The 14,757-nt window shown below is 40.7% G+C and overlaps 1 protein-coding gene across 1 annotated transcript in view; it reads left to right on the plus strand.

The window, feature by feature from the left end:
• Nucleotides 1–246: 246 nt before the first annotated feature.
• The window catches only part of DCX (doublecortin), a 152,875-nt gene continuing 138,364 nt past the window's right edge, over nt 247–14,757 (plus strand). The window contains exon 1 of the mRNA XM_060137285.1: nt 247–298. The gene's annotated coding sequence lies outside the window, so the exon portion shown is untranslated. The remainder of the gene's footprint in view (nt 299–14,757) is intronic.

Below are 14,757 nucleotides of genomic sequence, written 5' to 3' on the forward strand. Positions count from 1 at the left end.
GTTGCTGGCACTGGAAGGGGATAACTGGGAAGGAGTTGGAAAGATGGCTTGAAGTTTGCCAAGAGGTTTTGCACCCAAGTCTGTGCACTTGCATTGAGGTTGTTGCAAAAGTTGTAAAGCAGCAAGAGTAATCATTTTGGTTGACTCCTCATGACTCATTCTATCCCTTTTCCATTGAATTGCAGCCAGGCAAGTTGGGAAATGGACCTCAGCTCAAGGGGTAAGTCTGATTGGTCTGAGGATAAATCCATCCCTTTCGCCAGTTATGGTTCAGACACACAAGCTGCCTAAAATTCAGGTAAAGGTTTATTGGAGTCTTTTGGAAAACTTGCTTTTATCCTTGCTTTTAAGAGATAGACTCTTCCCTTAGTTGTGAACAAAAACGAACATGTGGCTCTGATTGCTGTTGACAAATTTCTCATGACTGCGAGGAGAATCTAGCCTTAGATTGTGGCTGATCTCTGGGTAACAGAGTACAGTGATGGAAAGAATCTGGGTCTTTGGTGACATCTTTTTTAAAAATTGTGGTAAAATACTCAAAACATAAAATTTACCATCTTAACCATTTTGAAGTGTACAGTTCAGTGGCATTAAGTACATTCACAGTATTGTACAATCATCACCACCATCCATCTCCACAACTTTCACATCTTCCTCAACTGAAAATCTGTACCCATTAAAAACTGACTCCCCAGTTTTCCCTCCCTCCAGCCCCTGGCAGCCACTGTTCTACTCTCTGTCTCTGTGAATCTGACTACTCTAGAAACATCATATAAGAGGAATCATAACACTTAGCATAATGTCCTCAAGGTTCATCCATGTTGTAGCATGTGTAAAAATTTCCTTTTTCTTTTAATGCAGAATATTCCATTGTATGTAGGTACCACATTTTGTTTATCCATTCATCTGTCTATGGACAGTTGGGTTGTTTCCACTTTCTGGCTATTGTGAATAATGTACTTATGAACACAAGTGTACAAATCTGTTTAAGTCCTTGGTTTCAATTCTTTTGGGTATACACCCAAAAGTGGAATTACTGGATCATTCTATGTTTAATTTTTTGAGGTGTTGCTATACTGTTTTCCACAGCAACTGCACCATTTTACATTCCCACCAGCAATGCACAATGTTTCCAGTTTCTCCACATCCTTGCCAATGCTGGTCATTTTGTGTTTTGTTACTGTTGCTGTTTTTCTTTTTAACAATAGTCATCCTAATGGATGTGGAATGGTATCTCACTGTGGTTTTGATTTACGTTTCCCTAATGACGCGTGATGTTGAGCACTTTTTCATGTGCTTATTGGCCATTTATATATCTTCTTTGGATAAATGTCTATTCAAGTCCTTTGCCTTAATCAGGTATTTGGGTTTTTATTATTGAGTTGTACTTGATGACACTTTTAAACTGCTGAATCAACGAAGTCTGAAGCCTGCTCTGACTTTGTACTCCCAGTTATGTAATCTAGTAAACTACCTGTGGTAGACCGAATAATGGCCCATCAAAGATATCCACGCTCCAATCCCTGAAATCTGTGAATATGTTCCCTTACATGGCAAAAGGTACTTTGCAGATGTGATTAAGTTAAGGATCTTAAAATGGGAAGATTATCCTGGATTATCAGGGTGAGCCCAATGTAATCACAAGGGTCCTTATGAGAGGGAGGCAGCAAGGTCAGAGCCAGAGAAGGAGATGTAACAACGGAAACAAAGGTCAGAGTGATGTGGGACCATGAGCCTATAGAAGCTGAAAAAAAGAAGGAATGCATTTTGCCCTAGATCCTCCACAAGAAATGCAGCTCTGCTAACACCTTGATTTTAGCTTTGTAAGACCCATTTCAGACTTCTGATCTCCAGAACTGTAAGATACTAAATTTGTGTTGTTTTAAGCCTCTAAGTTTGTGGTAATTAGTTACAGCAGCAATGGGAAACCGATACACGACCTTACTGTTTAAGTCAGAGCAGGCTTCAGGGTTGGTTGATTTGGCAGATTAAAAGTGTCACTAAATATATCTCAACAATAAGAAAACAAACCACCTGATCAGAAAAGAGGCAAAGTTGTTGTGTTATTTACAACCAAGAGCATCTTAGTTGATACACCAAATAAACATACAGTAAAATAGCGAAGTCCAGACTCAGTGAATTCTAACTACCTAGCAACCATGTTTAGGGAATTTGATAATGGGCAGTCATTGCATGGCAGGGGACTGATTAGGAAAAGAAATTCTGTTGTACATTATGGTTAGAGAAAACTGAACTCGCACTCAAACGTTTGATTAATGAGTGAATAAGGTTATTTTTGTTTAATTTGATTACTGGTGTTTATAATTTCCTCCCTGGTTTAATGATTCCATGGTACTGACCTGTAGGGCTGTGTATTCCTCACAGACGCTGGCTTGGCATGTGGGTTTGCTGGTGAATATGCATAGGAGTTGATTGTTGCCCCAGAGGCTTGTCTTATAAACTCAGACTCTTGAAAAGTCTATCTTGCCTCCCTCCGGGACCTTTTCCTTCCCTGTTGTTTGTTGTTAAATCACTAGGCTGAGCTAAGTACCCAGACAACAGATCTTTCTCATCAGGTCCCAGAGGAAAGAGACCTAGTCCCCTCGCCTTGGACCCCAAGTCCCCAAATCACTAATGAAGCATACAGTGTGTAAGTTCCCTAGGCCCAGGTCCTGATTCCAACTTGAATGGACAGAAGTTATTGCCTTAAAGCAAATAAACCAAAACCAAAACCAAAAAAACAAATAGGCTTGTTTCCCTTCCTTTCCTGATGTCTAGAGTTCATGTTAATACTGGGTTTCCTGTCTTCGCTCTCAGATGAGAGTATGGGGAATTACAGAGCAGTGCTGAATAGATCATTAAAGACCCTGCAGATTACTGTTAAGGGAGAAGACCACTTTCTGGAAAACATACAAGCGATCCTTGTGCCTAGAAGTGAAGCTGTTTCCTGTAATAAACTTTTCCATTAATCAGGTATCTGTCTCCCTATGATGAGCTCCAAACAACTGAAGATATAATCATTTTTCTTCCTAGGCTAGCTAATGATCTAAGTTGGGGATTTTCAGACACTTGGCTTTTCCCCAGTCTCCTCATGTTGCTGGATTTGGGGACTTTTCATAGCACGTCAGCAGCCCCACTAGAACTAAAATATCATCTTTGAAAACTGTCATTCACATTTCAAGAATCATAAGAAATCGTGTATTTCCGCGAAAACAGGTCTCCACTGAACTGCTTGACTCCAAGCTTCAAGGCTCAAGAGGTAGACTAGCTTGTGCAGGTAGAGATCTGCCACATCGCATGTCCTTCACAAATTAACTTCAGGTGCAGAACTTAACTTTCAGCTTGTGCTTTAGAGGCAGATAGGCTTGGGTCCAAGTCTTGGCTCTCTCCCAGTACTAGCTGGACCTCATTTTGAGGTTTGTTTAACCACTCCAAACCTCAGTTGCATTATGCGTGAGACAGGGATAATAGTATTTACCTCACAGGGCTGTTGTGAGCGTTAAAGGGGATCACATGTGTACAAATGCTTAGTAAATGTTAAGGGAACTGGAAAATGTTTGTTGAGGCTATTTGGGGGCTAAGTTCCTGCCCTATGATTCTCTAGACTTAGCTGATAAAATCATAATTCCTGACTGGAACCTTACAATAAACTCTTGATAAACATCTCTGAAATTGCAGCTTAAATTCTACAAAGAGAGAGCACAAATCTTGCTCTATGGTATTTCACCATCTCATTTTTGTTGTTGTTGTTCTGCTAATTGTGACTTAAGATAGATTATTTTAAGGAGCAAGCAGCTTCTCTGCAGCAAAGTAAATATTACATCTAACAGGTATCAGGTTGCTATTTAATGTAGGGAATCACTAATCCCACTGCCCAATTTAGTCAAACAGACATTCCATTCCAATTGTGTCACCTCTCACCCAGTGATCCCCAAGGGCTAACTCGACCTGGCTGGCTGAACAGGTCGCCCTTTTTTTCTCCCACCACTTCATGTGTTGTGTCATATCACCTTCTTCTCATGGGAATATTAAGTCTCGAGGGGAATATGAATCTGTCCATGCTTGAACTATAGACTATAGAAAGTAAGGTCAAAGTCTGTTCCATTCCACTTCCAGGGTGGTACATTAGTATCAGTTTCCTAATCTAAAAGAGGTATGTGGGGTCATCTAAATGATCAACACAACCTCTAAGGGTACCTAATGTACACCTCAGAAATGACATTGAGTGGAAAAGGAATTGGCCTTATCATCACCCAATAGGAGGGTACAATGGACCTTAAATCAGTATTAGATCTCAGCACCTGTGCCTTTCTAGCATCACTTCTCAACTCGGTAGTTAGAAAGGAATACATATACATATATGTGGTTCAGGTGAATCAAAAGAATAGCAAAGAGGACTTCCCTGGTGGCGCAGTGGTTAAGAATCCCCCTGCCAATGCAGGGGACCCGGGTTCGAGCCCTGGTCCGGGAAGATCCCATATGTCGCAGAGCAACTAAGCCCATGTGCCACAACTACTGAGCCTGCGGTCTAGAGCCCACTAGCCACAACTACTGAGCCCACGTGCCACAACTACTGAAGCCCGCGTGCCTAGAGCCCGGGCTCCGCAACAAGAGAAGCCACTGCAACGAGAAGCCCATGCACTGCAATGAAGAGTAGCCGCCACTCGCCACAACTAGAGAAAGCCCGCGCACAGCAACGAAGACCCAACGCAGCCAAATAAATAAATAAATAAACTTTTAAAAAGGAATAGCAAAGAGAGAAACCCATAAAACCCTCCTATTTGGGATATTGTTTTGGCTGTGTGTAACAGAAACCCAAGTTGACAATGGCTTAAACAAATAAAAGTGTATTTCTCACATTACAGTCTGGAGGTAGGCAGTGCAGGCTGCACGTCTGCATGGCAGTTCTGCTGTGTGAGGTTTCCAGGTATCCAGACTCCTTCCATCCTGTGGCTCACCAATCCTAGGGTATTTCCCTTGTCCACCTGGCTCAAAATGGCTCTCCACGACGTCCAAGAACCAAGTAGAAGAAGGAGGAGATGCCCTCTTCCTTTAAGAGTTTGAACAGAAGGTTCTTCATATCTCTTCTAGCTGCATCCCATCAGCAGTAGCTTAATCACATGACCACGACTAGCAGCAGGTAAGCCTGGGGAATGTACTCTTAAGCTTAGTGGCCACATGCCCAACTAATAATCCTTTACCTTTGGAAGAAAGGGAGAATGGACATAATGGAACAATGAACAGTCTAAAAACTGTTCATGTCGTTTTTAGGAGAAAAGTATCAACCTGCTTGCCTTCTGACCATAAACACACCTAGATAACATTTATAACCACTGAGGCAGGTCTTCATGAGACTCTTCCAGGTGTGAAAGCCTTGAAATCCTTTCATATTGTTTGGTAAGTAGCTACTGCTCTAGAACCTCCACTCACCTCCCTGGCTGGCCCATCCCCTCCTGCCCTGCACTGTACTCCCCGTGATCCAGCAACTAAAGGGTTAAAGCCTAGCTCAGCAAGGGGCTCCAGGGCTAAGCCATTATTCATGCTAATTGGTTACGGAACACTAATAAAAGTGGTAACCTATTTTGACTCTCAACCCTGCACTAGAGACCAAGGGATGCTCCAGCAGGAAGTTAACTCAGGATTTTTCAGTTGCTTGATCATGCACAACAGAGACCTGGTACTAGCAAACATCCCACAAACCTGGTTTGGGCTCACACTGTGTCTTGGTTTCTCTATTTCTAAAATGTGAGAGGCTCCCTCTGTAATTAAGTCAGGAAGTTGGCAAGGAAAGGAAACAGTGATGTCATTAATCAGATGCAAAGATATAACAATTAGAACTGACATTCTGACCCTAGTTAAAGGAAAATTTAGGAGAGACCATTCCATAAAGGGGACCGGAGGAGCCTTTGAATGAGGTTTAAAAAGACAAGGTCTGGGCTAGTGCTGGCAAAACGAAGAGACAGTCTCCTGCGTGAAAATATAATGAGAAAGAGAGTAAGGCTAGATGGCGTCTCTAAGCAGCAATACTGGTATCTTAAAAGACAGAATTATAAATGAGCATATTCCCCTCATCCAGGCAGAGAGAGGCTGCTGATTGGCCTCTTCTCGGTTATTTCCCAGAGGAACACCAAACACGCGGTATGTGTGGAGACTCAAAATAATGTCATAAAGCTAATCACACCCAATGCGCACTTTGCCCCATCAATATTCCGTCTGCCTTCACATTCCCAAGGGAACAACAAGAAACCCAGGCTCAGGCAAGTTCCTTCGCCTCCCTGAGCCTTCACTTTCATCTGTAAAACAAGGATAATTCTCTGTACCTTTCATGGTTGTTGTGAGGTTTAAGTGAAAAAATGCCCATATGTATCCTGTGGCCCTGGTAAATGGTAGGTGCTCAGAAATTTTCAGTCTCCTCTTCCTCAGTTCCTGGGCATTTCTAGGTCACTGGTTATTACTAAGAAGAAGAATTTAAGCCCAGCACATACCTCCTAACTGACTTTTCATTCCTAGTCTTTCTAAAAGGCAGCATTGAAATTAGCAGTGTCTGTCCTATAAATCCCAAACCTGGATCCGCCATCTCTGCTCCTTCCCGAGGACTGCAGAGCTCTGTAGACAACCACACCAGCAGGCCCATTGGTGCCGCATGATCTTCAAGTTACCTGAATCCCCAACATGGAACCACTCTTGGATCTGTCCCTCCTTCTCAGCAGTCTTTCATTCTCCATACACTTTCAGCCTTTATTAGTCTCTGCCTCACTGCCAGCCTCTCTTCATCACGGACCTGTTTTCTGTTTTCTGAGTCACTAAGAAAGCAGATACTGCCTACAAGTTTATCCATATCTACACTCCTCCTTTATCTCTTTCCATTCTGATTTTGCAGAAGAGGAGTCCTGCCTCCTGCCCCAAATTAATCATCCCACCTCTGCATGGATTCCGTCCTTTCTACACTCTGAAGACAATGCCCTATCTGTTATTCCTTCCCTCTCTTGTATTTTCAGCCACTCCCTCTCTACTAGTTCCTTCTCATCAGCATTTTAAACATATTCAAATATCTACTATCTTTTAAAAATTGAGATACAGTTGTCAAATAACATTATATTAGTTTCAGGTGTACAACATAATGATTTGATATTTGTATATATTGTGAAATGATCACCACAATAAGTCTAGTTGACACCCATCACAATACACACAGAATTTTTTTTCTTGTAATGAGAACTTTTAAGATCTACTCTCTTAGTAACTTTCAAATAATATGACTATTATTTAACTATAGTCACCATGCTGTACGTCACACCCCCAGGACTTATAACTGGAAGTTTGTACCTTTTGATTCCTTTCACCCATTTGACCCACCCCTGACTCTGGCAACCACCAATCTGTTCTCTGTATCCATGAGCTCAACTTGTGTTTTTTTTGTTTGTTTGGTTGGTTTTTTTTAGATTCCACATAGTGAGATCATATAGTATTTGTCTTTCTCTGACTTATTTCACTTAGCATAATGGACCTTGAGTCATCACAAATGACAAGATTTCCTTTTTTTCTACTTTTTTTTTTTTTGCGGTACACGGGCCTCTCACTGTTGTGACCTCTCCCGTTGCGGAGCACAGGCTCCGGACGCACAGGCTCAGCGGCCATGGCTCACAGGCCCAGCCGCTCTGCGGCATGTGGGATCTTCCTGGACTGGGGCACGAACCCGTGTCCCCTGCATCGGCAGGCGGACTCTCAACCACTGCGCCACCGGGGAAGCCCCTACTATATTTTTTAAAAACTTCACAATTGACATTTTGCTCTGCTCTAGCCCTGGCCTTTTCTTTTCTTTACAGATACAACATCCCTCAGTCACTTTCTCCTGTGCTCCCAGTATTCCACTTTCCAAAGTCACCAATGGCTTCCTTGTGCTTGATCCAAAGGACAATTTTATTTTTTCATTTATTTATTAATTCATTCTTTCTCTGCCTTGTGATAAAGAAAACGAATAGAAAAGTAGATGCTATTATTACCCTCATTTTATTTTTATTTTTTTAACATCTTTATTGGAGTATAATTGCTTTACAATGGTGTGTTAGTTTCAGCTGTATAACAAAGTGAATCAGCTGTACATATACATATATCCCCATATCTCCTCCCTCTTGTGTCTCCCTCCCTCCTGTAGTATAATTGCTTTACAATGGTGTGTTAGTTTCTGCTTTCTAACAAAGTGAATCAGTTATACATATACATATGTCCCCATATCTCTTCCCTCTTGCATCTCCCTCCCTCCCACCCTCCCTATCCCACCCCTCTAGGTGGTCACAAAGCACCGAGCTGATCTCCTTGTGCTCTGCGGCTGCTTCCCACTAGCTATCTATTTTACATTTGGTAGTGTATATATGTCCATGCCACCATGGATGAAGATATTAAGGCTTAGGAAGGTTAAGAAACTTACCTAGGATCTAGTGGGTATCCAAGGTAACACCAGGATTTGAACCTAGGTCTATCTCCGGGTTTTCCTATACCTCACATAATACTGTTTCTCAGTCTTTATTGCAGGTTCCTCTTCATCAATAGAGTGTCCTAGACTCCAATCCTCATACCTTGGTATCTATCTGTACCCACTGTCTTAGTGATCTATTTCAGTCTCATGACTGTAAATACTGTGGTGCATTATCTACAAAGACAGCCCATAATTCCTTCCATTATTGTATGTGCACATTTTTCCTCTTATGAGAAAGTGAAATCGATCTCTCCTCCTCCTTGAATCTGGGCTGGCCTTGTAACTTGATCTGACCCATACAAAGGGTGAAATTAGAATGTGACAATTCTTGGCCTATAAGAGAACTAGTAGCTTCTGCCAGCTCCCATGTATGAAGCTTATGCTCCTTGAGTAAACGATGAGGTACCACGTGGGGAGAGAAAGGCCACATGGAGGAGAACTAAGGATGCCCCAGATGACAGCAGCAAGGCCCCAGACGTAGATGTACCAGCTACAGCTGAGCTCCCAGATAATTGCAGCCGTGTGAGTCATGAGAAACCCACAGAATCATGAGAAATAATAATTCATCATTGCTTTAAGCTACTAAATGTTGGGATGTCTTTAAACATGGCAATAGATAACAGAACGAATGCCATCAACATGCTGATGACTCCTAAATTTGTATCTCCAGCTCTAACCTCTTTCCCTTGAACTTTAGATTCATGTATCTAAGTGTTCTCTGGATGGCTAAGAGACATCTTACAGGTCTAACGCAGACTTTTTCTTTTCTTTCTTTTTTTTTTTGGTAATAGCTTTAATGAGATATAATTCATCTACCATACAATTCACCCATTTAAAGTGTACAATTCAATCGTTTTTAGAATATTCATGGTGATATTGCACAGACCTTTGATTCCAGCCTTAACACCCCAAACACCCTACCTTCTTTCTTATTGATCTCAATGAGTGTTTTTAATCCCCAAGCCTAGGAATCATCATGGGCTCCTCTGTTTACCTCTTACTTCTCATGAGATCCATCAGCAAGTTCTGACAGCTTTATCTTTAATACATATCACAAATCTAACTGCCGCTTTTCACTTCCACTGCTTCCATCCTAGTCAAGCCACCTCTTCTTGCCAGCTCTATTGTAATAGCCTCCTAACTGGTCTCCCTAACTCCCCTCCCAACTGGTCATCCACTCATATGACCCTCAGTCATCTAAAATAGGAGTTCCTCTTCTCCTTCCCGGCAAAAGTCACCTTTTATGGCCTTACTCTGATTTTTATTTTCTGTCTGGCGCCTATTACTACTTGATATTATATTCTACATTTAGTTGTCTATGCATGTGTTGTTCGTTTCCCCTACAGTGGCAGCTATGTCAATGCTCTTCTCAAATTTTCTTCAAGAGAACCTCTTGTAGGAAGTATAATTGGCAGCCCCAGCTTACATCCCTCTGGATACAACATTGCATTGGCACCAAATCCATGCTTCTCCCAGGCTGCTTCTAGCCAGTGATTGAGTATGACAGGTATCCTAGAGCTGGCCCGGTCCTGAGGGAGGCAGGGCTCCTCTATTGTGTAACTTTGGCTTCGAGATTCTCCATTGACCTGGCTGAAACTTTCTCAGAATGGTGCTACAGTCTGGGAGTCTTTCTACCCAAGCCTCCTTTCCCTCTTTCTTTCTACAAAGGTAAAACCTGCATTAAGGTCTCAAGACTCTCCCTGATTACTCCTGCTCCCTCCTTTTTAGCCCTCATAGGCATTTCCACCAGTAAATATCTTATACATCTAAACCCACCTTGACATCTGCTCCTTGAAAGACCCAAACTGACCCACCTATCATGTGCCTCAGTGAAGGATCATGGAGATACTGATAGGACCACTGGACCAACAGAGGCCTAGAAGTTGGACAAGGCTACTGAAGGAAGGGACCTTAATGTCTAGAGGCAATGGTGTAATAAGGCAGTAGCAGTGGATGCTATTTCATGTCAAAAAGGTAAATGGCACCACTTGCATGCCATACATACCAGGCCAGAAACCAGACCAGACCAGCCATCCTGCAGCAAACACCAGCAGAGGCAAGCAGAGAGGGATGGCACTGAGAATTGGCTATCCATCTTCCAGTTTCTAAGAGGATACGTAAACTTTCTTCTATACCACCTATATTCCACCGGGGTGGGAGCTCCTGAACAAGATTAGACCAGTTACAGTAATAAAGAAGCCATATTTTTAGTACACCTATGTGCAGTATATAAATCATTCACCACACAGAAAAGAGGATTAACATGTTTAGTTTTTTGTTTTTTTTTTTTGCGGTACGCGGGCCTCTCACTGCTGTGGCCTCTCCCGCTGCGGAGCACAGGCTCCGGACGCGCAGGCTCAGTGGCCATGGCTCACGGGCCCAGCCGCTCCGCAGCATGTGGGATCCCCCCAGACCGGGGCATCGGCAGGCGGACTCTCAACCACTGCACCACCAGGGAAGCCCACATCTTTAGTTTTAACTAAACCATTCAACCCTCTTTATGGTCTTTGGGTCAACTATCAAGACAGTGAATTGAAACAGAAGAGTTGAAAGATCTGACTTTAGTTCCCTCTTTGCTTTTTACTAGCTTTATGGGCCAGGAAAACTTACTAGCCTCTCAAAGCTTGTTTCCTCATCCATAAAATAGGATAATCTATTTCCAGTGCAGATCACATGATTATGGTGAGGACAAATCACATATTTAAAAACCCATATGTGAACTTATTTTGTTAGTTTTGTAAAATATTATACAAATATAAGGTCGTTTACAAAGATCCATTACCACCTGAAAACGCTGAGCCAGTCTTCAGACTGCTTTTTTTGTTCTGTGTACGTTTTATATAATGATGCCCTCTGCTGTTCTCTTGTATATCTTTACTTCAGATCATACAAGAGACATGGTGTAAATCATCATTCTATCCAAGACTATTATAGTGGGAATGATACATGAAGATCAGTTAGTTTCATTTTAAAGAAGAGAGCAAAGCAAGGACATAATGGTGAAGTGGCTACAATTAGTCAAACCAGAACCAGAACCCAGGCTTCTAGACTCCAAGTTCAGTGCTCTTTAGTCGGAATGGCAATATAGAAGTATAAAAACACTATAGAGTTTGAATTGAATGTCCAAATAGACTTTATTATTTTGCCCCAACAATTTTTCTTCCTCCTAAATTCATTAGCAACATCAAAAGAATTATTGGTGGCATCTACCCAGTCATCCAAGACAGAAACCTCAAAGTCAGTTTTTAATTCTGTCCTCTCCTTTACCTACCACATAAAATGTTATGTAGTTTCATTAATTCTACCTTCTAAAGGTATTTCAACCCTATTCTCTGTTTGGACTGCCTTCATTTAAGCCTTGATCTTTTTACCCTGTGTTATTTCAATAGCTTCCCAAGTGTTTTAGCAGTCTACAGTTTTGCTTACCTTTCATTCATTCATTACAACTCTTGCTTAAATCCTTGCAATATTCCAGGAAGTATACTAGATGTGGAGCATCAAAAGAGAAGCAAACATAGTCTATGGTCTCAAGGAATTCAAAGTCTAGTAGAGAGAGAGAAATATGTAAACAAGTGTGGAATTCTGATTCCTTCAAAATATCAACAAAACAACCCATTGATGAGACAAAGCTGAGTTTATTCTCTCCATGTAAGGGGGAGCACTAGCTCAGCAGAGACTTATAGCATCTATAAATGGTGAGGGTGAAGTCAGGATATTTATGAGATTATGAAGTCTTGTTTAATGTGCGTCTTTCAATGGGAAGGGGACTTGGTTATGATTAGGTAAGGATCACAATGCAATAGTTTAAGGTTGGTGGACCTAGCAGTTGAAGATTTTGAGGAGACGGGTTAAGAGAGTTTTGGGGTGTAAACTGTTGGTTGATGATTTCTGTTGAGGAGTTGATGATTTTCTCGGTAAGTTCCTGGCATGTACAATAAAGTTTTATTTGCAACTTTCACCTTTCCAGGCAACAATTTCCTGGAATAGTAAAGTTATGCTGATAAAGACAGTAGAATAGTAAAGGCAAGTGATGTAGACAATAAACTGTGTGGTGGTAGATGGTTTCACTTCTAAAGAAGTATGACAAAGCATTATAGATACATGTATGGAATACTAAGGGAGCATGGAGAAGGGAATGCTCAATGAACCCTGGAGTCAGAGTGGGGAAGAATCAGGAAAGGTTTTACAGACTTTAACTATCTCTTAAAAGGTGAATAATATTCTATTTATGGATATACCACAATTTGTAAATCTGTTCATCAGTTGATAGACATTCGGGTTGTTCCCACTTTTTGGCTACTATGAATAACGCCGCTAGAAACATTCATGTACACATTGTTTTGGTGAACATGTATTTTCATTTATCTTGGGTATATACCTAGGAGTGGGATTGCTGGGTCATGTGATAACTTTATGTTTAGCTTTTTGAGGAACTACCAAACTGTTTTTCAAAGGGGCTGCACCATTTTTAATTTCTACCAGCAACGTATGAGTGTTCAAATTTCTCCTCATCCTTGCCAACATTAGGTATTTTCCATGGTTTTTTTAAATTCTAGCCATCCTAGTGGTATAAATTGGTATCTCAGTGTAGTTTTGTATTTCTCAACTAGCTAGTGATGTTACTGGGAAACATCTTTTCATGTGCTTCTTGGCCATTTTTATATCTTCTTTGGAGAAATATCTTTTCAAATCCTTTGGCCATTGTGTTTTTAATTGTATTACCTGTCTTTTAATTGTTGTGTTGTAAAAGTTGATTACTCTGGATGTTTGCCTGGTTTGAAAATATTTTTTCCCATATTGTGGGTTGTCTTTTCACTTACTTAATGGTATCTTTTGAAACACAAAAGTTTAAATTTTTTTATTGAGACGAAAGTCACATAACATAAAATGTAACCATTTTAAAGTGAACACAATTCAATGACATTTAGTGCATTTAAAATGTGCAACCACCACCTTTATCTAGTTCCAAAACATTTTCATTATCACCCTTTGTTGTAAGCCTCTGCCTTACAACAAAGTGAATCAGTTATACATATACATATGTTCCCATATCTCTTCCCTCTTTTGGATGTTATCGTAAATAGAATTGTTTTTCCTAGCTTCCTTTTTAGATTTTTCATTGCTGGTGTGTAGAAATTCAACTAATTTTTTTTTTGCTGTTTTTGTACCCTGTATCTTTGGTGAATATGTTTATTGCCTCTAGTAGGTTGTGTGTGTGTATGTGTGTATTCTTTTGAATGTTATAGATATATAAAACATAATATATATTAATGTCATCCGCAGTAGAGATACTTTTACTTTTTTCTTTCCAATTCGGATGCCTTTTATTGCCTAATTGATCTGACTAAAACACCTAGTATATTCAACATTTTAAATAGCAGTAGCAAAAGCAGTTATCCTTGTATTGTTTCTGAACATAGGGAAATATTTTCAGTCTTTCATCATTGAGTATGGTCCTTACTGTGGGTTTTTCATAAATGGTCATTATCATGCTAAGGAAGTTCCCTTCTATTCTTATTTTGTTGAAAATTTTTATCAAGAGAAGGTGGTTGGATTCCATCAATTACTTTTTCTGCCTTAATTAAAATCATGTGGACGAGGGGAAGATGGTGGAAGAGTAAGACGCGGAGATCACCTTCCTCCCCACAGATACACCAGAAATACATCTACATGTGGAACTACTCCTACAGAACACCTACTGAACGCTGGCAGAAGACCTCAGACCTCCCAAAAGGAGAGGGGATTAACATAGGCAGAACACTCTATGACATAAATCACAGCAAGATCCTTTTTGACCCATCTCCTAGAGAAATGGAAATAAAAACAAAAATAAACAAATGGGACCTAATGAAACTTCAAAGCTTTTGCACAGCAAAGGAAACCATAAACAAGACCAAAAGACAACCCTCAGAATGGGAGAAAATATTTGCAAATGAAGCAACTGACAAAGGATTAATCTCCAAAATTTATAAGCAGCTCATGCAGCTCAATAACAAAAAAACAAACAACCCAATCCAAAACTGGGCAGAAGACCTAAATAGACATTTCTCCAAAGAAGAGATACAGACTGCCAACAAACACATGAAAGAATGCTCAACATCATTAATCATTAGAGAAATGCAAATCAAAACTACAATGAGATATCATCTCATACCAGTCAGAATGGCCATCATCAAAAGACCTAGAAACAATAAATGCTGGGGAGGGTGTGGAGAAAAGGGAACACTCTTGCACTGCTAGTGGGAATGTGAATTGGTACAGCCACTATGGAGAACAGTATG

The sequence above is a fragment of the Lagenorhynchus albirostris genome, chromosome X, assembly GCF_949774975.1.
Source record: "Lagenorhynchus albirostris chromosome X, mLagAlb1.1, whole genome shotgun sequence".
In the NCBI taxonomy this organism is placed as follows: Eukaryota; Metazoa; Chordata; class Mammalia; order Artiodactyla; family Delphinidae; genus Lagenorhynchus; species Lagenorhynchus albirostris.